We start from the raw sequence: 23,556 nt of genomic DNA, 5'->3' as shown, positions 1-23,556 counted from the left end.
AAACATCGCTCACAAGCATTGTTTTGAGAATAGAAAACACACTGTTGGCCTTTAAGACTCTGCGTGGTCTAGAATCCTCTCTGCTTCTCTAGCCCCATCTTGTGCCACTTTTGCCCTCACTTTCTATGCTTCAGATACACTGAATTAACCTTAGTTCTCACTCATCTGACAGAAGTCAGTTCAGATACTATTTTTCACTGTGATTCCTAGCATTAAGGAATTTGATTATCAGGTTTTGTATGAGGACTATTTCATCAGGGGTACAGAAGTTCTGGCCATCTCTGGTTTTGGATATCCCTTATTTGTTGAGACCTTTGCGTTGTTTGGTTGCCTTTTGTCTGTTTTCCAGATGGGAAAACAGGAACAAGGGAAGTATAGGTTATTACTAGGTGGGGTTGAGCAAGTGGAGCAGCAAACTGCAAAGCAGAAAGAAGAGGGACGTACTATAGAGGGATATGACTTCCATCCTCAAGGCGCCTGCATCCTGTGCAGGGAGACAGCCTAACATAAAATGAGCCTAACAACAAATATATTGACTTCTTACTAAAAATCTCCAGTTCATAGAACCGAGGGGTTTGTACCTTCTCCTTTAAAAGTGATAGTCCTGGGACTTCCCCGGTGGTCCCGTGGTGAAGACTCTGCGCTTCCAATGCAGCAGGCGTGGGTTCAATCCCTGGTTGGGGAGCTAAGATCCCACATGCTGCGCAGCCAAAGAAATTTTTTTCAAAAGTTATACTCCTGTATTATTGGCTTTAGTGGTTTAGATTTTGTTTTACTGTTAAGAAGATTTCAGTTTATTTACCGGGAACAAACAACACATAATGTAAGAATAGTTTCCCAGAAACGATTTCCATCATTCTCTTCCTCCCTTTCTCCCGCAGACTGGTGTTTCACCTTGACAAGTTCTCTGTCATTCCATAGGAAAGCTGTCTGGCTTGGAGGTTGCAATCCCAGGGAATTTTTCATCAGCGGGGAAGTCTCCATCACTACAGAGGAATCAAGGGAGAAGTCAGTCCCTGGTAAGTGAGATGCTCCCCCTAAACACCAACACAGCAGTCGTGTACCTTTCAAGGGGTTCAGGGGCAAGATGGGCAAGGCATTTCTACTAACTCTTCTTAAGGATCATGGACAGTGCCCTATGCTACGAGGTAAGCGGTGACTGCTGTAATTCTTACTGGTGATCCTTTCCTGTCACTGATTCTCGGCTTTCTTTGTATTTCATAGGACTGTTGTAAGTCCAATACAAAATGAGTCTTATTTTTAAAAACCTGAAATGTTTTACAGAGCCTAGCATTCTCATATAGGGTCCTTTCCATTCTCCCCACTTTCCCGAGAGGCTAAGAACACTTCACACCATGAAGTAGGAGAGGGGGTAGAGCCCTTTTTGATGAAATACATCAACAAAGACAGAGTCTTAGCCTGCTTGCTCTCTGGACAGGATCTCGGACCACAAGGTCTTCAATCCTGGTATAAATGAAGGAAGTGAGGACAGTTCAACTGGCACTCTCATAACAAGAGTTCTGAAACACCTTCCAAAGAGACTATAGCAGTAGATGAGGGAAGGGAGTGCTACAGTGTGGTAGTACAGGGGGAATGATCGGCTACAGCAGTGAAAAGTGTGGTACCGATTGGTGTGCTCTCGGGGTTCTTGGACATGTAGCATAGATGACCTCTACAGTGGCCCTCCCACCTTCCCACCTGCATTAGGTGTTCTTTTTTTTGTAATTTATGTTTATGTATTTATTTATTGTTTGAACTTATTTATTCTACGTATTTATTTTTTTGGCTGCACTGCGTCTCTCATTGCTGTGCACGGGCTTTCTCTAGTTGGCGGCTAGCGGGGTCTACTCTTGGTTGTGGTGTGCGGGCTTCTCCTCGCGGTGGCGTCTCTTGTTGCGGAGCATGCGCTCTAGGCGCGTGGGCTTCGGTAGTTGCGGCTCACGGGCTCTAGGATGCAGGGTCAGTCGTTGTGGCACATGGGCTTAGTTGCTCCACGGCATGTGGGATCTTCCCAGACCAGGGCTCGAACCCGTGTCCCCCGCATTGCATTGGCAGGCGGATTCTTAACCACGGCGCCACCAGGGAAGCCCTAGGTGTTCTTACATAGAGTCTAAAAACAGAGAGCACTGAGAGAAGGTAGTGGTTATTAAAGGCTCAGGATCTAAATTCTACCTGTCTCTACACCCCTTCCCAGCTGTCGATTTGACCCCATTTTTGAATGCCGACCTCATTCTTCAACTTTCTCTGCCGTTTGTGTACTCACCTTGAAAACTTGTTTCTGTGATGCGTTGAGCAGACACAGGGTGGCAGATTGCAGAGGTGGAAGCTGGTGGTCGGATATTTGTGGGCTGAATCTCCTTCAGTCCCATTCCCATTTCTGGTTGCACAGAGGCCCTACTTCCTGTGTATGACACAGAGCCATAGGATTGCGGGCAGGAGCCAAGTTCTCCATACAGTAAAGACCCCAGTGTGCCTTGGTTATAGTAATATACCTGGCTTCCTTCCTGGTAGGTAAGTGACAGGTGGCTCTGCCCCTGATTTGGAATCTGAGATGGTGTTCCCTGAGCAAGGCTGGCAGAAAGCGATGGATGTAGAGGGACCATGTTATTGGCGTCTGAAGTTTTATCATACTGGGCTGCCAGAAACATGGAGGAAGCAGCTGTATGCCGGTCAGTGAGTGCCAGAGTAAAGTCTCCGAGTGAAGAAGAATTCTTTTCAGTGCTTGCTGTGATGTCCCACTCAAGAACACCTGGATAGGAAGCAGCTGAAGTGGAGATCTGGCTGTGGTCAGTAACTCCAGATAACATAGTCGTGCTAGAATGTTGGTAAAGGTAGGCACTACCCATGAGTGTCTGGAAAGGGGTACCAGTAGCCGATGCCGAACTGACGGCAGGGGCAGAGACTCTGGAGAAGTTGCAGACGCTTCGTGTTAGGGAAGTTGCATTGCTACAACAGATTTTTAAGCAACAGAGCAATCCAGCCAAGTTTATATTTTAGAGAGAGAACATCTTCCATGTGGAGGATCAGTTGAAATAGAAGAGATTGTTAGAATTGTAGGGCGGTAGTATTCCAGGCAGGAGATGACGAATGCCAGACACCACCTAGTCACAGACATAGCTTTTGCAGAGATCAGCTACATGTTGTTGTTTTTTATTTACTCTCTCATATAATTTTTTTTAAGTCCTGGACCACAAAATACTGTGGCATCGTTGGAAAAATCTGAGACTCGATTCTAGTCTTTTTTCTGTTTGCCTGCTCTGCAGCTTGGGCTTACGTTCTCAAGCCTTACTTTTTCATTGTGAAATAAGAACGGTGCTACTTAACCCGAGAACTCCCCAGGCATATAGACCCGTGGCGTGTGAGGAGCAGTGAAGGAGAGAAGGAATGGAAGTGCTTTGGGGACCCCAAGAGCCCTTCAGAAACCGTTTGTTCTTTTTAATATTGAGCATTAAAAGTGAAGGCATTCCATTTGTTTCACTCAAAAACAAATTCTGTTCTTCTGATAGCCTGTTTTTTTTTTCCACTCCCTTTTTCTATAGTCAGATCAGTTCCTGATGGGCATTCTCCAGTCCACACTATTGCATCTGATTGGAGGCTATGCAAAATTTCCCAGAGACAATGAATTTTGACTGTATAGTAGTTAATTCTTTATAGTACGTTCCTGCAAAAACACTCTTTTCTTCAGAGTTTTTCCTTTTCAGGATAGTGGTAGTGTTGTGGTAACTAATAAAGGCTACTCTTCAGAAAATTGTATAACTCGTTTTTAGTGTATCTACTTCGCTTACTTAATTCCATATTCCCTGTTTTCTAGACAGACTTCTTGGTGTCCACTGTACCCATGGTTTCAACAGGACTGGCTACCTCATGTGCAGGTGAGTTGCCAACCCCAAGAGGCAGAGCATGTTTAAATTGTTCTGTTTACAATAGTAATGTAAGCTAATGTAAGCTGAATGCAAAAAATGCAGTCAGAGAAGTGTATGAAGTGGAAGGCAATTTTGCCCCCTACTCAGATGTTACCACCAGTAATAATTTAGCACATATTTTTTCAGACGTAAAAAATGCAGATATAAGCATATACAATGGTCCCTTGGTATCTGCAGGGGGATTGGTTTTAGGACTCCCCATGGATCCGAAAATCCTCGGATGCTCAAGTCCCGTATGTAAAATGGTGTAGTACAGTCGGGCTTCCATATCTGCAGGTTATGGAACCGTTGGATATACAGAACTGACTGTACCTGTGATTTAATGGTATAGTGTTTTAGACATTCTGGTTTATAATTTAATATATGGAGGACATCTTCGTCTGACAATATTTGGAGACCTCATTCTTATTTATTTATTATTCTTTTTTTTCCTCCAAATTTGCTTTATGTAGTTGGATATAAATAAATGAGCACAAACTTAAGCAAGATACATGTAACAATTTAATAGAACCTGATACTCTTAATTCTTTCAGTGTTTCTCCAACTCATCATGGGGCTCGTAAGAAAAGTAACCAACATGGATACTACTACAGTTGAATGTCAAATCTTTAAGTGCTTAGGACATACTAAATCCTTGTATAATGCACTTATGAGGAACCCTTCAAGAGACTTGTGTTTTGTATGTAGCAAAAAGTGTTAAGAGTCAAATATTCAACTCAGTATAAAATAATAAGAAACACTTCTGATTTGTTAGGTTGAGATTGCTTCTCCTTTTACTAATGAATGATTGTTTTAGCTGTAATATCACTGAGCTGAACAAATATGTCACCTTGGAGTACATAAGGAAAAATAAACACATGCTAAATGGGTAAAACATTACAACTACATCTTTACTAGACCATCTCTACTAACGCTTCAGAAACTTAGAGATTTAGAGTGTTCTTACGTTAATTGCAAGAAAAATAGAAAGAGAGAAATTCCTTCTTTTTTGAGATCACAGCTGTGAAGTCGTGATTATACAAATTCTTCATTTGTGTGCAAAACATGAAACACATTTCTCTTAATTCTCCCTGCTTAGAATTGTCAGTCAACTAGCAGGACTTTCCTTCCAAGAAACAAGAGACTGAGATGTGTTTTATATAACTTCAATAACCTCAGCACTACAGTAAGAAGACATGCAGTATCCTTTTGCTGTGCTTCAAGACAACAGGGAAGGAGGTCACAGGAAAGAAGAAATCAAAATGGTTACAACTGAGAAACTTTTCTCAGTGTAACCATGGTGCCACTTTCATTTTTACATAAGCATGGTGGCATAATTCAAGCTCAATACATCAGAATTCTTAATATTTAAAATTTACCTTGACTTTTAATTATCACCATGTTAACAACCAAAATAATTTGACGAAACTCATAAGAAAGGGTAATGTTAATAAACCCCACTTTACTAGAGTTAGTTTCTGGACACATTAGCTCATTTTTTTTATAGAAGAGGGACAGTGAATCTCAGTTGGCTTACAAGCTAGGAGATCACTTTGAATTCTGCATTTCTTAACTGCAAACAGATATAGCACTTGTAACAGGTTATAACTGGTTTTCAGCTGGTTTTCAAGCACAGAGCCAGCCCCAACAGTAATAGTACACTATTGAAAAAGACCTAAGGCAATGAATTCCATTTCCAGTGGAAAGAAAGAATCGTATGGTCTTGGACAAACAATTCTGATGGTTTACTTAACAGTCACTTAGTAGTTCTTCCTTGCTCATAGAGCTTTATGACTTTTTTGAGGAGTGAAGCATTCAGCTTGAGTGGATAAATCCTTGTTAGGCTAAGACAATCATTATCATATCCCTCTTTGCCATGAATTGTCTTACGAATGGTCATATCAGTCTGTTTTGGCAAATGAGTAATTAAGGGAAGGCTGTTATTGTGCTTATGAGAATGATATTTTTCTCTGAGAAAAGATAAATAGGCATTAGGAAAATGACCATTTGGGCTCTTTTTCTGCTTCCTCCTTGTTTTGTGAGAATATGATATTTGGTTTTACAGCAGCCATCTTGTGACCCTGAGATGATCATATGCCAATAATGACAAATGGTAGATTAGAAAGAACCAGCAAAGACAGAAAACAGCAACATCAATAGTAACAACAATCACAGCAAAAGAACAATGGGACCTTAACTTGTGGAGTTCCTATAAAGTAAAAAATATAAGTGCTCTATGTTTATTCTAAAACAAAAAAAGAACTATGCAAACCAGCTTAAAACTCCTTTTTTTGTGCCAGTGTTCTAAAATGTGGCTTTTCATAAAACCTTGACCCAAATGCCAGCAACTTCAGAAAAGAATTTGGGTAGGGGGAAGAAGAAAGTTATCTCACTTAGGAAAAACAACCACTATCTTTATCCTAATCTTTGGCACACAGTTGAAACATATATAGCTGCTGTAACACTTTACACAATTCCTATGTACTGGAGGAATAACAAGATCTAAATAACAATTATATTTTTCAACACTGGGTGAAGGCTTTACATAAAAATACCATCCTCCTTTTTCCCCCTAAATTTCTAAAATATCACGTGCTTTTCCCCAACATCTGCAGCCGTTCAGGAATTTTTAGGAAACTTTCATGCATGATCTTAATTCCTAATCCCTGGCTCTTTGGGCTCAACCACAAAAGATCAAAACCACCAAAAATGATGGTTCACTTGAAGTCAGGTGAGAGACACTGGCTCAGTTAGTCTCGTAGGACAAAAGCAGTGCTGCATCAACTGTCTCCATGCAGGAGGGGCACGTGAAGGATCTCATCAGCCAGTCATCTGTACAGCCCAGGTGATCTGCATACACAGCAGAAATCAAATTGGGTTCTCATAAACAAAGTGCATCATACAGATCACACACTCCCCGATCTTTTTTTTAAATATTTGTTTTATTTTATTTATTCATTTATTTGGTTGTGCCGGGTCTTAATTGCAGTCGGTGGGCTCCTTAGTTGTGGCATGCAAACTCTTAGTTGCGGCATGCATGTGGGATCTAGTTCCCTGACCGGGGAACGAACCCGGGCCCCCTGCGTTGGGAGTGTGGAGTCTTTAGCCGCTGCACCACCAGGGAAGTCCCCCGGATCCTTTTTTCTGATCCATTTCTTCCAGGGTCATAAACTCCTTCAGGCTGATGCTGTATGAGGCCTATTCTTTGAGCTATCCTAATTTGCTCCTCTCAGCTGAGGTGCTAGGCGAGTCTGACTAGGTGTTGGATGAGAGACCAAAACTGGAACTTGATCCAGATATGGCAGCAGCAGCTCCTGATCCAGCTCCGTCCCCTTGCCAAAGCTAGCCCAGTCGGATTGAGACTTGTGAGGCAGGGAGATGTCATCCGAAGTGGGGGACTTAAGGCAGTTCCCCATCTTCCGGGGCTTGAGTGTGTGATCTGTGTGCTGTTTTGACAGTCTCCCAACCTCATTCTTTTTTTTTTTTTTTTTTTTTTTTAATTAGTTTATTTATTTATTTATTTTTGAATTTAAAAAATTTATTTATTTTTTATACAGCAGGTTCTTATTAGTTATCTATTTTATACATATTAGTGTATATATGTCAATCCCAATCTCCCAATTCATCTCACCACCACCGACCCCCGCCCTGCCCCGCTTTCCCCCCTTGATGTCCATACGTTTGTTCTCTACATCTGTGTCTCTATTTCTGCCTTGCAAACCGGTTCTTCTGTACCACTTTTCTAGATTCCACATATATGCATTAATATATAATATTTGTTTTTCTCTTTCTGACTGACTTCACTCTGTATGACAGTCTCGAGGTCCATCCACGTCTCTACAAATGACCCAAGTTCGTTCTTTTTTATCGCTGAGTAATATTCCATTGTATATGCGTACCACATCTTCTTTGTCCGTGCACCTGTCGATGGGCGTTTAGGTTGCTTCCGTGACCTAGCTATTGTGAATAGTGCTGCAGTGAACATTGGGGTGCATATGTCTTTTTGAATTATGGTTTTCTCTGGGTATATGCCCAGTAGTGGGATTACTGGGTCATATGGTAATTCTATTTTTAGTTTTTAAGGAACCTGCATACTGTTCTCCATAGTGGCTGTATCAGTTTACATTCCCACCAGCAGTGCAAGAGGGTTCCCTTTCCTCACATCCTCTCCAGCATTTGCTGTTTGTAGATTTTCTGATGATGCCCATTCTAAGCGGTGTGAGGTGATACCTCATTGTAGTTTTGATTTGCATTTCTTTAATAATTAGTGATGTTGAGCAGCTTTTCGTGTGCTTCTTGGCCATCTGTATGTCTTCTTTGGAGAAATGTCTATTTAGGTCTTCAGCCCATTTTTTGATTGGGTTGTTTGTGTTTTTAATAGTGAGCTGCATGACCTATTGATATATTTTGGAGATTAATCCTTTGTTGATCGGTTTATTTTTTTTTTTAAGGCTGCATTGTTCCTTTGCTTACTGATGAACATGTACAAGTCAGAAGTTTTTGATATTATAAAACATCAAAGTAATGAACATTCCTGTGTGAACATCTTTGAATATATATGCTTTGTCTCAGTTAACTTCACTCAGAATGGGACTTCTGCATCAAGGAGTTTATGCCCTTATGCTTTTTGTGGGTGTTGCTACACTGTACCAATGTATGGTTGTTCATGCAGGAAATACGTATTGAGCATCTGTTATGTTTAAGCACTGTGCTGGGTGCTAGCAAAAAGACTTGAGAAATTTTGTGAGTGAGGAGACTTGACCTGCCTGCCCTTTGTGAATTCTAGCAGTCCAGAGAGGGAATAGCTATTCAAGAATCACACTCTGCATGTAGAATTACAACTCTGACAGGTGCCAAGGAGAGGGACATGGTACCATGAGAGCATATTTTAGGGAGGATTTGATCTCATCATGGAGATTAGAGAAGGTTTAGGGATGTTTCAGCTGATATCTGAAGGATGAGTAGGTATTAACCAGATAGGGACGTTGGGGAGAGATTTCTGAGCATAAGGAATAGCAAAAGACCCTCTAAGAGGAAAGCATATGCTGTGTTGGAGGAACTGGCCAGGAAGGTGGGGCCGTTGGGGGAGCATGTCATTATAATGGAGCTGCAAGTGTGGGTAGGAGCTCGATCGTGCAGGCTTATGTTTAAGGTTTCAGACTTGAAGAGTAATAGAAAACCATTGAACTATTTTTGTTGAAGGTGAGTGTGTGGAACATACCCAATTGCATTTTCAACCTATCGTTTTGCTACCGAGTGGAGAATACACTGCAGGGAGAAAGAGTGGAAGCGAGGAAGCAAGTTAGGAGACTTGTGTAGAAATTGGGCATAATGGTGGCTTGGACCAGGGTATGGTGGTCATTTTGGTGGAAAGATGTGGACAGATTCTAGAGGTATGTAGGCAGTATCATTGTCAGCACTGGTGGTGGGTTGAGGATGAGGGTGAGGGAGAAATAGCTGTCAGTGATGGTGATTCCTAAGTTTCTGGCTCCTGTGGTTGGTTAGATAGGGTTTTTTAGATATGATGTTAATATTTGTCCTAATTTGTCTTTTGTTATTTGTTGGTTCTTGATGAATACTCTTGTCATATTAAGTCTCCTGTTTTTAGTGTACAAAGCATTTTGACCGAAACTGACCGTTGTATGTTATCAGATAACTTTTTAACATCTGCCAGTTTGGTCCTGTATTTTATTCTCTTTCATTTATTGATTAAATTGTTGTATTAATGTAAATAACTATATTAATAGATTTTCTAAAGTTGCGTTATCCTTGCATCCTTGGTCCTTGGAATAAAGCCTGTTTTTTTTTTTTTTTTTTTTTTTTTTTTTGGCTGTGTTGGGTCTTTGTTTCTATGCGAGCGCTTTCCCTAGTTGCGGCAAGCGGGGGCCACTGTTCATCGCGGTGGGCGGGCCTCTCACTATCGCGGCCTCTCTTGTTGCAGAGCACGGGCTCCAGACGCGCAGGCTCAGTAGTTGTGGCTCACGGACCCAGTCGCTCCGGGGCATGTGCGATCTTCCCAGACCAGAGCTCGAATCCGTGTCCCGTGCATTGGCAGGCAGATTCTCAACACTGCGCCACCAGGGAAACTCCGGAATAAAGCCTTTTTGTAGTCATGGTATATATCATGCTTTAATAATTATTGATTAGATATGCTGATATTTTCTTAGGATTTTTCTATCTGTATTTGTAAAGCACAATTGGACCTTTTTTTGCAAAAACTTGATTTTCTTTCCTTTTTATTTACAAATGACTCGAATTTTGTTGTTTTGTAGATATTTGATTGATGTAGAAGGCATGTGGCCAGATGATGCAATTGAATGTAAGTATAAGGGTTGTCACTACTTTTCCCTTGTTATAAAATTTGAAGGGAGAAATGTAAGGGAATTTCTCAAATTTTGGAAAAATAGAAAAGTCTGTAATTCATTTGTTCTGACATACGATAACCTTTTACCAAAAGTTTATAAAGGGATGTATCTGGAAATAGCAAGATATAATAGCCTGAATAATTAGTCAGTGGATTTCAGCATTTTTTTTTTCTTTTTAAAATTTATTTAATTAATTAATTTACTTTTGATATTATATCCACTGCCCCACCAAGGAAGTCCCTTTTTCTTCCTTCCTTCTTTCCTTCCTCCCTTCCTTCCTTCCTTCCTTTAAAGCTCCAAGTCATTTAAAATACATGACTTCTTACTAAAAATCTCCAGTTCATAGAACCAAGGGGTTTATAACTTCTCCTTTAAAAGTGATATTCCTGGGACTTCCCTGGTGGTCCCGTGGTGAAGACTCTGCGCTTCCAATGCAGCAGGCGTGGGTTCAACCCCTGGTTGGGGAGCTAAGATCCCACATGCTGCGCAGCCAAAGAACTTTTTTTCAAAAGTTATATTCCTGTATTATTGACTTTAGTGGTTTAGATTTTTTTTTTAATGTTTAGAAGATTTCAGTTTCTTTACCAGGAACAAACAAAACGTAATGTAAAACTAGTTTTGCAGAAACGATTTCCATCATTCTCTTCTTCCCTTTCTCCTGCAGACTGGTGTTTTATCTTTACAAGTTCTCCGTCATTCCATAAGAAAGCTGCTCGTCTTCTGGTTTCATAAGAGATGGTGAACAGTGGTAAAATATCCAGTTGACCGAAATTTCTAGAGTACACTTCAGGGAGCGAATGATGGGGTGGAATGTTGGGGCAGAGTGAGAGATACAGATTCTGGTGAGACTGAGAGTCATGCACAAAAATTACTGGGCTGTGGTGAAGGGAGAACAAAACTAAATCAGGTTCCTGCTGGTGGACAGGAAGCCAAGATGAAGAAGAATGGTGCGTAGCTAGGCAGTGTAATTAGGCCCCTAAGTGCTGTGTCTCCTGATAGTAATTATGAACAGAAACCAAATAATAGTTACTAATAACATGGAGGTGACCAATCCTTGAGAGCTGAGGCAGAGAGAAGGAAAGATGGCATTATGCCTTGTCTCTGGTGCCTTGAGTTTCCCAGGCTGGTTTGTGACCAATCTTGGGTGAAATCATAACTAAGTCATTTCTGCTAAGGTGATCGGCTTTCGTGGGGTCCTTTCTCTGCACTCTGTCCAATGGTAAAGCCCACTGGTTTATGCCTCCTGGAAAACAGTTATTCCAAAGCAGTATAAGTGAAGCATTGATGAAACAGCCATGAAGAACATGTTTCCACATGGCCTCGCACCACCTTTTCAAAGTGCTGTAAAACTTTTTTCATCCAAAAATCAGTAACAGAAAAGGATTGGGATCAAATCCCGTACAGAGGTAGTGTAAGAAAAAAGAGAATAAGGAGCAGAATAGCATGTCTTCAGACAATAAAATCAAGTTGGAAAAGACAGGTCCACAAAACAGATCAAAACTGTAACCTATTATTTCAAAGTGGGCTAAAAGATGTTAGGAAAAACAATGCGAAAGATGAAAGAACATGGATCGAGGAGGGAATGGGAAGTTATTGTTTAGTGGCTATAGAGTCTCTGTTTGGGATGGTGGAAAAGTTCTGGAAATGGTAAATGCTGATAAATGCCACCTATGGGTGTTTGGTTTTAGTTGATCTTCTTCCATGAAAGGGTTTGGAGAGATTCAGAAGCTATGCTGCTGCCTCCATCTTTCTGATGTCCTGCTCAATCTTTTGACATAATTATTTTGAATTTGCACAGTGGTGATGGTTGCACAGCATTGTGAATGTATTTAATGTCACTGAATTGTATACTTGAAAATGGTTGAAATAATAAATTTTGTTTTATGTATATTTTACCATAATAAAAAAAAGATGAAAGAACAGCATAAACCAGAATTAGGTAAGATGATAGAACTCAAGACAGAATTCAAAATAAAAGAAAAAAGTTTCAGAAATGAGGACTAAATTTAAAATAATACAAGAGTGGGGACTTCCCTGGTTGTCCAGTGGTTAAGAATCCACCTTGCAGTGCAGGGGATGCAGGTTCGGTCCCTGGTTGGGGAACTGAGATCCCACATGCTGCAGGGCAACTAAGCCCGCACGCCGCAACTACTGAGCCCACGTGCTCTGGAGCCCACGCGCCACAACTGGAGAGCCCACGAGCCGCAAGGAAGAGCCCACGCACTGCAACAAAGAGCCCACGTGCTGCAACTAATACCCGACACCTCCAAAAATAAATAAGTTAATTAATTAAATAAATTAAATAAAATAATACGAGTGAATGAACATAATGGATAATGCCTTAAGAGAAACAAACAAGAAGAGGAAAAAATTTTTTTAAATCAAAAAGAAGATAAAAAGAATTTTAGAGAAATGGCAAACATAACAGATAGGCAAGAAAGAGTCAGGACAGCTCTGAAAAGAGAAATATAAATACGTATAAGGGGCTTTCCTGGTGGTGCAGTGGTTAAAAATCCTCCTGCCAATGCAGGGGATATGGGTTCGATCCCTGGCCCAGGAAGATCCCACATGCCATGGAGAAGCTAAGCCCGTGAGACACAACTACTGAGCCTGTGTGCCACAACTACTGAAGCCCACGCGCCTAGAGCCCGTGCTCGGCAACACGAGGAGCCACCGCAATGAGAAGCCCGCTTGCCGCAACTAGAGAAAGCCTGCGCACAGCAACAAAGACCCAAAGCAGCCAAAAATAAATAAATAAATACATTAAAATATATATATACGTATAAGAATCTGTTATACCATAAAAGTGACATTTCAAATCAGTGGGACAGATTAGTCAATAAGTTGTGATACATAAATGTTGGGGTATAAATATTTCTCTGGAAGGATCCACAGCACGGCCAAAGCAGATGTCTCTGAGGAGGGAAATGTGTGGCTGGGGAACGTGGGGAAAAGGGTCACTTTTCATTGAATACCCTTGTGTACCTTTTCTAGTGTTCTGTCATGTGAATCTATTACCTCTGAAGTTTGCCTGAGTTCAAACCCCAGTTCCCCCAATTGCTAGCTCTTAATCTAGGGCAAACTCTTCACACTCTCCAAGCCTCTTAATCTGTGAAGTAAGGTCAGTAACTCAGCCTGGTGCTGCCTGGCACAGAATAAACTCTCAAAAAATGGACATTATTAGTGAAAAAAACCCAAATGCCCATCAGTGGATGAATGGATTTTTTTAAATGTGGTGGATATGTGAAATATTATACAGCCATAAAAAGGAATGAAGTACTAACACATGCTACAACATGGACGAACTTGAAAACATTATGCTAAGTGAAAGAAGCCAGAGACAGCGGTCACATTTGTATTATTTCATGAAATGTCCAGAAAAGGCAAAACCATAGCAACAGAAAGCAAATTAATGGTTGCCAGGGCTGAAGGAAGAGGGGATGAAGAGTGCCTGCTGATGCTTAAGGGGGCTTCTTTTTGGGGTGATGAAAACGTGATGGGTTAGATGCCGGTGATGGTTGCATAGGCTTGTGGATGTACTAAATGACACTGAATTTGCAGTTTCAGAAGGTGAATTTTATGGCATGTGAATGACATCTCAAAAAAATAATTTTGAAAATGAAAATTGCCCATTTTCCCATAGTCACTATCCACTGTCTCCATCTCTCCCTTCTCCCCACTGCATTCCTTTTCACGCCCAGCCCTGCCGCTCTCTCCCATCGTCACTCCCTCGAGCTGCCCCACGAGGCCTCCCAGGGAGCCTCTGAACCCCTGGGCGCCTGCGTCCTGTGGCTGTTGGAGCTGCTGCCCAGTGCGCGTGCCCCCACCACTCTCACCCGTGAGAGTGGACGCTTCCGTCGGATTTTTTCTCATGCGTTTCAGTAGATGGTGATGTTTACAAAAGGCGGCACGTGCCCTGCTCAATGGAGGAAGCCCCTCAAGTTAATATTTAGGCGCGTGCAGAAGTTTGATCTCGTCCACCAGTAACCTCAGGATGCTGTGCTCTGAAAGCCAGGTTGGCCGCCTACGGGCATCTGCAAATACAGAGGACTTCAGAGGCATTTGGGCCTCAAATTGAGTCCTTGTACCTCCACATGGGATGTGACCTCAGCCCTTTGCTGCACCTCTGTAAGTGAAGTGGCACAGGAATACCGGCCTTGCCTGTCTTTGCCAAGGTTAACTGAAGAGCGCATTCGCTCCCCTCGTGCTTAGGTGTTGAGTACATCGTGATTTACATACCAGGCCCTATTCGTGGGCCTCCTGATGCAGCAGTTCCCTTGGCTCTGCCCCTGTCGTCAGCTGCCCCTAGGATAACTCTGAGCCCTAGCCACTTCTCTGGTAGATTTCCCTATTCCCCCACTATAGTCACACCTGAATAAGGCAACTCAGACCTTTCAGAGATGTGTCCTGAACCTCTTGTTTTCTGAAATACCTATCTGGTGGTTGTGAGACTTAAGGCCAGCGTCCCCGAGAGACTTTTTCTATTTCTCCTAGTAAACCTAGACTCATCTTCTGTCACCTTCAACTCTACTCCAATTGTGTTCTTTCAACCCAGACCTCTGACCCTGCTTTTTACTTCTGCCATTTCATCCTCACTCCTGCTTCCTTTCCTAAATCCATACGTCTCTTTTGGCCTTCCTAGCCCTGGGCCAAGTTCCTTCCTCTTTGCTCAGTTTTTACCCCTTTCCTTCATTCTCCCATCCAACTTTCAGTCCTTCCTTTCTCACGCCCCAGTTAGCAGCATCTCAAAATTCTTAAGGTTTATTACTCATCTATTAATTGTATTCCATTTACTTATTCAGTTCTATACCTATCTTACCTATGTATGGAAGAACAGCTGGTAGCCAAGGTGGCACCAAGAATCCTAGCAGCTCTCACTTGACGTATCCGTAGTAGACAGCAATTTCCATTTCTTTTTCCCTCTCAGTGAAAAATTGCAGCTTCCCCGAAGAGGTGTATCTGGCAGCATTCTCCCGTTGTTGTTGAGCCCGCCTCTTCATGGCCTCTCGCTCTGGCCTCTGCTCTTGTTCGATGGGCTTTGACATGACTGGCTCAGGCACGTTGGGTTCCCTCCATGGAACTCGTTGCTTGCTGAAGTCTTGGCATAGAAGTTGGGTTTGGAGCTTGGATGGGGACTGGCGCTTAGTCACAGCAGGGGGAACAGGCTTCCCGCTGGAGAGAAGCGCCAGATGAAGTTTTGTAGGGTGCAGGCCTAAGAGCAGCAGACTGAGGGGACACGAGGCTGGGTATGGTTGGTCCAAGCCGGTTGGGTTGGGTTGGTCACAGTTGGCTGAGCTGGTTTGGCGGGACCTGGCAGAGAGGCAGGAACTGGCTGGGATGAATTGACTGCAGCAGGTTGAGCTGAGTCAGTAGAACCAGGCTGGGCACGGTAAGCCCCAGCAGGCCGATGTGAGGCCAGAGACTGTGGCCTCCGAGGAGCGGGTCGAGCTTGAGGCTTGTCCCAGGCAGAAAAAGGCAGAGGTATCAACTTGACCTTCCCAGGAGGAGGCCGCTCATACTGGGATGAGGATAGACACTCTGTTTCAGCACTGCTGACTGGTTTCTGGGCTTCGACTTGAGTTTTCTCAGCACTCTTACCCTCATGTGGGGTATGCCGCCATGGCTGGATGGCTGGGGGTCTTTGGGGTTGCTTGAATTTCCCAAGAGCCGACAGGAAGAGAGCCCAGTTTTCTTATCATCCTTCTTCCCCAGCGCATGAAGAACCTTCACAGACTCCAGCATGCGCATGCCTAGGGAGGTTCGAGGCTTTTTAAAGCTCAGTTTGGTGTTTTTTTCGCTTCGTCTCGGGAATTGTTGGCTTCTCTTCTGCCTTGACTTTGTTCCCTGACTGCTTGTTCTCTTCAGCCTTGTTTCTTCCTCTGGTCCTTTTGGTCTTTTCCTGCCCGTGGCTCTTAGTTTTGCTGATCTTTCTGGATGCAGCTTTCTGAGGTTTGCCTTGAGAGTGCTTGGCCGTGTTCACAGGAGCCCTGTCACTGACTGCAGCGTGGCATGTAACCACTTCTCCCCCTAACAGGCACTCTGGATTCTTTGGCTGGATTTTGGCCTTGGGAGCGCCACTGATAGGCTCAGAGGCTTTCTGTTTGTTCTTCCTGGGTTGATCAGAGGGAACCTTTATGACACTTGGCTTTTCCTGCACCTGATTCACCTTAAAGGCTCTGGCATCTTTGGCTTTGATCCCGTTGGGACCTTGGGATTGATCAAGATCTTTCAAAGAACTAAAGAGCTGGGGAAGGTGAATATCCTCCGCCAGTGTAGTAATGTCTGCAAGACCACTGCTGGATTCGATCCCATTTTCGAGTGTCCCTAGGTCCTCACGACTCAGGCTGTTCTTTCCCAGATCAGCATTTTCAGAACCAGGCTGCTCCTCTTGGCTGAGGGGATCGGTGCAGGCCAGCGGCTGGTGAATATCAGGGATTCCTAAAGGGAGTAGTGGAGGATCTTGGTTTTCTTTTGGGATGTGTTAGGCATCCAGAATCTTTGAAAGCTTGGTTTTAATATCATCCACGTGCTTACTCTCTATTTGTCCCTGGCTTGGAGCTGGAGGCAGGGCCAGGAGACGCCTGGCACTCTGGACTGGAGCTGTCACTGAAATGTCCCCAAGTTCAGATGCTGGGTTACTCTCAAATATGTGACTGTTTCTGCTACTGCAGGACTTGGGGAGTTCTTGAGTTTGTGTCACACAAAATGTCTGGCTTGGAGGTTGCAATCCCAGGGAATTTTTCATCACCAGGGATGTCTCCGTCACTACAAAGGAATCAAGGTAAAAGTCCAGTCCCTGGTAAGTGAGATGCTCCCGCTAAACTCCAACACAGCAATCATGTACCGTTCAAGGTACATGATTGCTGTGTTGGTGTTTAGGGGCAGGATGGGCGAGGCATTTCTAGTAACTCTTCTTAAGGATCATGGACAATGCCCTGTGCTACGAGATAAGCGGTGACTGTTGTAGTTCTTACTGGTGATCATTTCATGTCACTGATTCTTGGCTTTCTTTGTATTTCATAGGATTGTTATAAGTCCAATACAAAATGAGTCTTATTTTTAAAAAACTAAAGTGTTTTACAAAGCCTAGCATTCTCATGTAGAGTCTTTCCAATTCTCCCCACTTTCCTGAGAGGCTAAGAACACTTCACACCATGAACTAGGAGAGGGGGTAGAGCCCTTTCTGATGAAATACATCAACAAAGACAGAGTCTTAGCCTGCTTGCTCTCTGGACAGGATCTCGGACCACAAGGTCTTCAATCCTGGTATAAATGAAGGAAGTGAGGACAGTTCAACTGGCACTCTCATAACAAGAGTTCTGAAACACCTTCCAAAGAGACTGTAGCAGTAGATCAGGGAAGGGAATGCTACAGTGTGGTAGTACAGGGGGAATGATCGGCTACAGCAGTGAAAAATGTGGTACCTATTGGTGTGCTCTCGGGGTTCTTGTACATGTAGCATAGATGACCTTTACAGTGTCCCTCCCACCTTCCCACCTGCATTAGGTGTTCTGTTTTTTTTTTTTAATTTGTTTATTTATTTTTTGAACTTATTTATTTTATGTATTAATTTTTTTGGCTGCACTGGGTCTTCATTGCTGTGCACGGGCTTTCTCTAGTTGCGGCTAGCGGGGGCTACTCTTGGTTGCGGTGTGCGGGTTTCTCATCGCAGTGGCTTCTCTTGTTGCGGAGTATGGGCTCTAGGCGCATGGGCTTCAGTAGTTGTGGCTCCCGGGCTCTAGAATGCAGGCTCAGTAGCTGTGGCACATGCGCTTAGTCGCTCCACTGCATCTGGGATCTTCCCTGACCAGGCCTCGAACCCGTGTCCCCTGCCTTGGCAGGCGGATTCTTAACCACGGCGCCACCAGGGAAGCCCTAGGTGTTCTCATATAGAGTCTAAAAACAGAGAGCACTGAGCGAAGGTAGTGCTTATTAAAGGCTCAGGATCTAAATTCTACCTGTCTGTACACCACTTCCCAGCTGTAGATTTGACCCCATTTTTGAATGCTGACCTCATTCTTCAACTTTCTTGCTGTTTGTGGGGCTTGCACTTTGGCATTTTCTTAAAAGCTAAACATAAACTTACCATATGACCCAGCAATTCCAGTCCTGCGTATATATGCAAAAGAAATGAAAACCTATGTCCACAGAAAAACTTTTACAAAAATGTTCATAGCAGCATGATTCACGTTATCCGGAAAAAAAAAAAAAAAATGAAACAATCCAAATGTCCAACAACTGGCAACTGGATAAACAAAATGTGGTAGAGCCATACAATGGAATACTAACCAGCAATAAAAAGGAGTACTGGTACACACTATAACAAGGATGAATCTTGAAAACATCATGCTAAGAAGCTAGATGCAAAGACTAGATATTATATAATTCTATTTACATGAAATGTGCAGAAAAGGAAAAAGGCAGATTGGAGGTTGTCTGGGGCTGGGAATGTGGATTGATTGCAAACAGGTATAAGGGACTTTTCTGGGTAACAGAAGTGTTCTAAAACTGGATTGTGGTGATGATTGCACAGCTCTGTAAATTTACTAAAAATAATTGAATTGTATACTTAAAATGGATGTATTTTATGGTATGTAAATTAAACTTCTATAAAGTGTTTTAAAAATCTCTGTAAAGATATGCCAGAACAAGTCACACTGAGTAGCTCTGGAAAGGAAAGATGGGTGCCTGGGAAACGGGAGAGGGAAGACACTGTATCAAATACTCCTTTCTATATTTTTAATTTTGTACCATGTATTGTCAGTTTAAGAAATGAGAATAAACAAAACAAAAACTTACAAGGAAGAGTGTGGCAATAAAGGTTTAATGGCTTTGGTGAGTTCAATAGGAGTAAAACATATGTTAGGCCATAGAAATGTTCTAGCTTACAGAAAGGAAGATGATAAATCCTCTGTCACCATCTGAAGCACAACATGCTTAGTTCAAAGGGACATGCTTAAAAACAGGATGTCAACAAATAGACCCAGAAGCTGTCAACTTAGGAAAGGGGAGTAGAAAGGATGACCTGTGAGAAACGGTTCAAAGAGTGAAGACCTGAGGGAAAATACTTCAGGGAAGGAAGTGGGGACCTGAGAGGTAGAAGATTAGGTCTCTTTTGTGCCTTCAGAGAGCAGAACTGGAAGCAGAGCCAGGAAATCTAGTACAGGCAGATTTTGGATCTTTTTAAGTTTTAAAACCTTTGCCAGCTGGAGCCTTAGACAAATGGAACAAGTTGCCAATGAGCGGCAAGTGAGTGGTGGAGCTGTTGAAGCAGAGGCTGGAGCACCCTGTGGAGCAGAGGCAGCGGAAGTGTTGACGGTCCCTTCCGAGAACGAGTCTGAGAACCTCTGGCACTTCCAGAGGACATGGTATGCACCGCTGGGTGTAAAGCACACACGTTTACATCTGATTAAATGAGGGAGGAGCCTTGGTGTGTGTGTTTCTGCTTCTAGTTTCAATCTTTCTGATTAAGTTCATTCCTGCCTATAAAACGGTAAACATTTAAAAATAGAAAATAGTCTAAAAATAAATTCTTTCTCAACAAAATGTATCTAGTTAGCCCTCTAGGATGGTGAAAATCAAAAGGACAGACGCCAACAAGTGTTTTCAAGGATGTGGAGAAATGGGAACCTTCATACATTGCTGCTAGGAATGCAAAATGGTAACAATACTTTGCATAACAGTCTGGTAGTTCCCCAAATGGTTAAATATAGAGTTAACTGTATTATCCAGAGTATATCCATTCATCGGCATATGCCCAAAAGAAATGTAAAATACGTCCACACAAAAACTTGTACATGGATGTTCACAGCAGCTTTGTTAATAGTAGCCAAGCAGTGGAAGAAATGCAAATGTCCAGTAACTGATGAATAGATAAGTGAAATATGTGCATTCATACAGTGGAATATGATTTGGCCATAAAAAGGAATGAATACATGCTACAGTGTAGATGAACTCTGAAAATATTAAGTGAAAGAAGCCAGTCACAAAAGATCACATGTTGTATGATTCCATTTACATGAAATGTCCAGAATAATGAAATCTATAGAGACAGAAAGCAGATTAGTAACCACAGCCGGGGCAGGGGCTGGGGCAGGGGTGGGAGATTGGGAGAAATGAGTGACTGCTAATGTACATAGGGTGTTTATGGTAGGTGTTGAAAATGTCTTAAAATTAAACTGGGGTGACGGTTGCACAGCTCGGTGAATACACTGAAACACACTTAACTGTACGCTTTAAATAGGTGACTTTTATGGTATGTTAAGGATCTCAAGAAAGCTATAACAATGTGTTTATTCATGTACGCAAACTAAAATACATGTCGATTATGAAGCCTTATTTGGAGAAAAAAGCTTCTCGGGCTCTCTGTTCTTACATCTTCTGTTACTGAATCAGGGGTACAAGAACAATGGAAGGTGACCAACAGCGTCATTTCCATTTAACAGTGGACAGTCCCAACAAAAATGTGGGCGCTGGGTATTGTACGTTTGGTGCAGTGCTACACACACTACGGCTAGCACTAAGTGCAAACCGTCAGAACCGTGCCGTCACGCTAATTTGACTTCCACAGATTCAATCAATAACCACAATTCACAGGTCTGCACTGTGTGTGACAATTTGTGCTGAGGACCCACCATGGGATAGAACATAGAACTGTTGCTGAATTCATTTACAGATGCCGTCGGTAAACCACAACAATCCACTTTCCTTAGTCCGTGGGAGAGTCTCAGGCATTTCCTCTAATGATCTCATCATCCCTTAGCGCCTGGATGTGAATCAACCCACTCTGTTCTCTGCAACTGGGCTTACGCATAAAGATTGAAGTGACTACAAGTCAACTCACATTATCAGCTACCATGATTTAAGCTTTCTGTTGCAGAGAGTCTTGAAAGGAGATACACACTGGCTGGCTTCTTCTGTTATAATTTCTATTATTGTGAGAGTAAACTCACCTGTTAATGCCTTATTACAACTGGGGAAAAAGTAACTGCCACCATCTCAGAGATGTTTCAGGCTTTTTGTAGTACTTTTTAGTTTAATTAAAATCTAGGTGAAATTCATTCCCGTGTTCATTGATCAGACAAACCATCATAGAGACCCAGGGGGGGAAAAAGAAAAGCTTTTCAATTAAATAATGACTTTTTAGGTGGAAACTGAACTTAGGAAAACATCTCTAATATAGGAAAAAGGCTGTATTTTCTTACATCACCTTATACAGCTATTCTTCATGTATGAAGATTGTTATTGCTGACCTTCTGCCGGCAAGGTGCCTGCTGAAAGATGCTTTTCTTTCAGAAAAATGGGTTTATGCTCATTTATTTATAACCACTAAAGTTTAGGACCAGAGATACACATTGATAAGACAGAGTCAAAATTAGAAATACAGTCGATGGCACCAAAAGACAGTCTTTTCTTGTGAAAAGTTTTTAGATATGCACCGTTCAAACTGGCAACTGGCGTTTCAGTACGAAAACGTACTAGCTCGTCTGCCCCCAAAATAACATTTTGACGTAGATTTAATTCTGAAAGGCAAGATTAGAACTTCTAAAAGCAGGAACTAAGGTGATAACTGTCTAGTAGTCACCATCAGAAAATCAGAACTGGTCAATTACTTCTGCAAGTATGGTAGATGATAACTCTAATATATCCTCCCCCTCAAATCAAAAATGCATTGCGCCTGCAGAATGGTCCTCAGAAAATTTCTTTTCATACATGAATGAGTAAAGATTGCAGAGACATAACGAATCTGAATAATGCCAAAATTCCAGGCCATGAGACTGTAGAGTTAAAATGTAATGGAAGTACTTGTCATTAGAACCGAGGTCAAGAAACTAACAGGATGGTAAGGTTCCCAGATAGTGGCTGGGTTTGGGGTAGAAAAGAAAGAAAATCAAGAGCTAAAGCCCTCAATATACAGGAAAAACTGGAAGGTTAGCAAATGATCATTAAAATCTTGTAGAGGGTGGTAGAGCTAGATGACTTAAGTCCCAAAGGATTTTCTATCAGGTTTGAAAAATTATGGTCTGGAAGTGACCCTCTCACTCTCTGCTTCTCTGCATTCTCTGAAATCTTTCCTCTTAGCTTTAGTATTTGTGAGGATTATGATCACCTTTTTTACATGGATGGCTCTAAAATCTTTATTCCACTCATGACATACTCATGAGGTCATACGTAGCTATGTTTTTAGATAGTTTCACTTGGATGTTTTGATCTAACTTCAACTTTAATCAATAAAACTCCTTCATATTTCAGTCAGAATTAGTTTCCTCTTCCAATCTCTCCATTTTGATAAGGTGTTTGCATAGTATTTTAGTTGCTTTGGGTAGAAATTTCAAAAGAACCACGGCTATTAATTACCAAGTCCAAGTGATGAGAGTCCAGCTTAGTTTCTTCTCATAAATTAATTGATGAATATCACTTTCTTATTTAAAAATCTCTGCTGACAATTAGCTAAACATTTGGCAATAAAATTATATCTAGACACACAAAATAAATTCCATGTGGATTAAGTGTTTAAATGCATTGCCCTCCACCCTAAATAAGTATTAAAAAAAAAAAAAAAAAAGGAGAATACTTTTTTATAATCTTGTGGTTGGGGACATCTTTCTTAGCATGGAAAAAAGAAATAAAGAAGTTGAGTACACAACAATGCTATTACACTATTAATACAATATCAATAATGCTCAAGAATTAATAAGAAAAATTCTTCAGAGAAAAATGGGCAAAGGATATAAGCAGCTAATTCTCAAAACAAGAAATGTAAAGAGCAATCTCTGAAACCTAATATTTAAAAAATGCAATTTAAAGCAATGAGTTTTTTCACACATTAGATTAGCAAATATTAAAAAGACTGATACTACCCATAGTTGGCAAAGGAATGAAGAAACACATCCTCTCATACTTTTGGTGGGCACATATATTTGTACAAAATTCCCGGAGGGCACATAGTTAGAGGTGGGGAGGTCTACAGATTACTGACAGTCTTTTAAATTTCTATTATTAATGATCTACTTAGGATTTAAAACTTCTTGGTCAACTCTGTTAATTTATATTTTCTTAGAAAATCACCCATCTAATTTCGGTTTTAAAATATATCAGCCTAGGGCTTCCCTGGTGGCGCAGTGGTTGAGAATCTGCCTGCCAATGCAGGGGACACGGGTTCGAGCCCTGGTCTGGGAGGATCCCACATGCCGCGGAGCAACTAGGCCCGTGAGCCACAACTACTGAGCCTGCGCGTCTGGAGCCTGTGCCCCGCAACAAGAGAGGCCACGACAGTGAAAACCCCGCGC

The 23,556-nt window shown here is 42.0% G+C and overlaps 1 long non-coding RNA gene and 1 pseudogene across 9 annotated transcripts; one reads left to right on the top strand and one right to left on the bottom strand.

Annotated features, from left to right (window-relative positions):
- Nucleotides 1-880: 880 nt before the first annotated feature.
- Nucleotides 881-18,489, top strand: LOC309622149. Of its 8 annotated transcripts, XR_014240550.1 has the most exons (6): nt 2,899-3,631; nt 3,812-3,872; nt 5,002-5,343; nt 9,844-10,017; nt 10,175-10,221; nt 10,932-18,489. It is a non-coding gene; the product is annotated as an uncharacterized lncRNA (long non-coding RNA). The 8 variants fall into 8 exon arrangements; XR_014240546.1 differs by lacking the exons at nt 2,899-3,631; nt 5,002-5,343 and adding an exon at nt 881-1,019; XR_014240547.1 differs by lacking the exons at nt 2,899-3,631; nt 5,002-5,343 and adding an exon at nt 1,001-1,019 and having other exon boundaries at nt 3,816-3,872.
- Nucleotides 5,360-8,254, bottom strand: LOC309622148 (RING finger protein 11-like; annotated as a pseudogene). The gene is made up of 2 exons: nt 7,030-8,254; nt 5,360-6,815 (listed from the first exon to the last, which is right to left on the bottom strand). The product of its transcript is annotated as an RING finger protein 11-like (transcript).
- Nucleotides 18,490-23,556: the final 5,067 nt, after the last annotated feature.

Source organism: Balaenoptera borealis, assembly GCF_965194805.1.
Source record: "Balaenoptera borealis genome assembly, contig: HAP1_SCAFFOLD_1647, whole genome shotgun sequence".
Taxonomy (NCBI): Eukaryota; Metazoa; Chordata; class Mammalia; order Artiodactyla; family Balaenopteridae; genus Balaenoptera; species Balaenoptera borealis.
The sequence above is the reverse complement of the archived record's forward strand: the minus strand, read 5'-3'. Positions and strand labels throughout refer to the sequence as shown.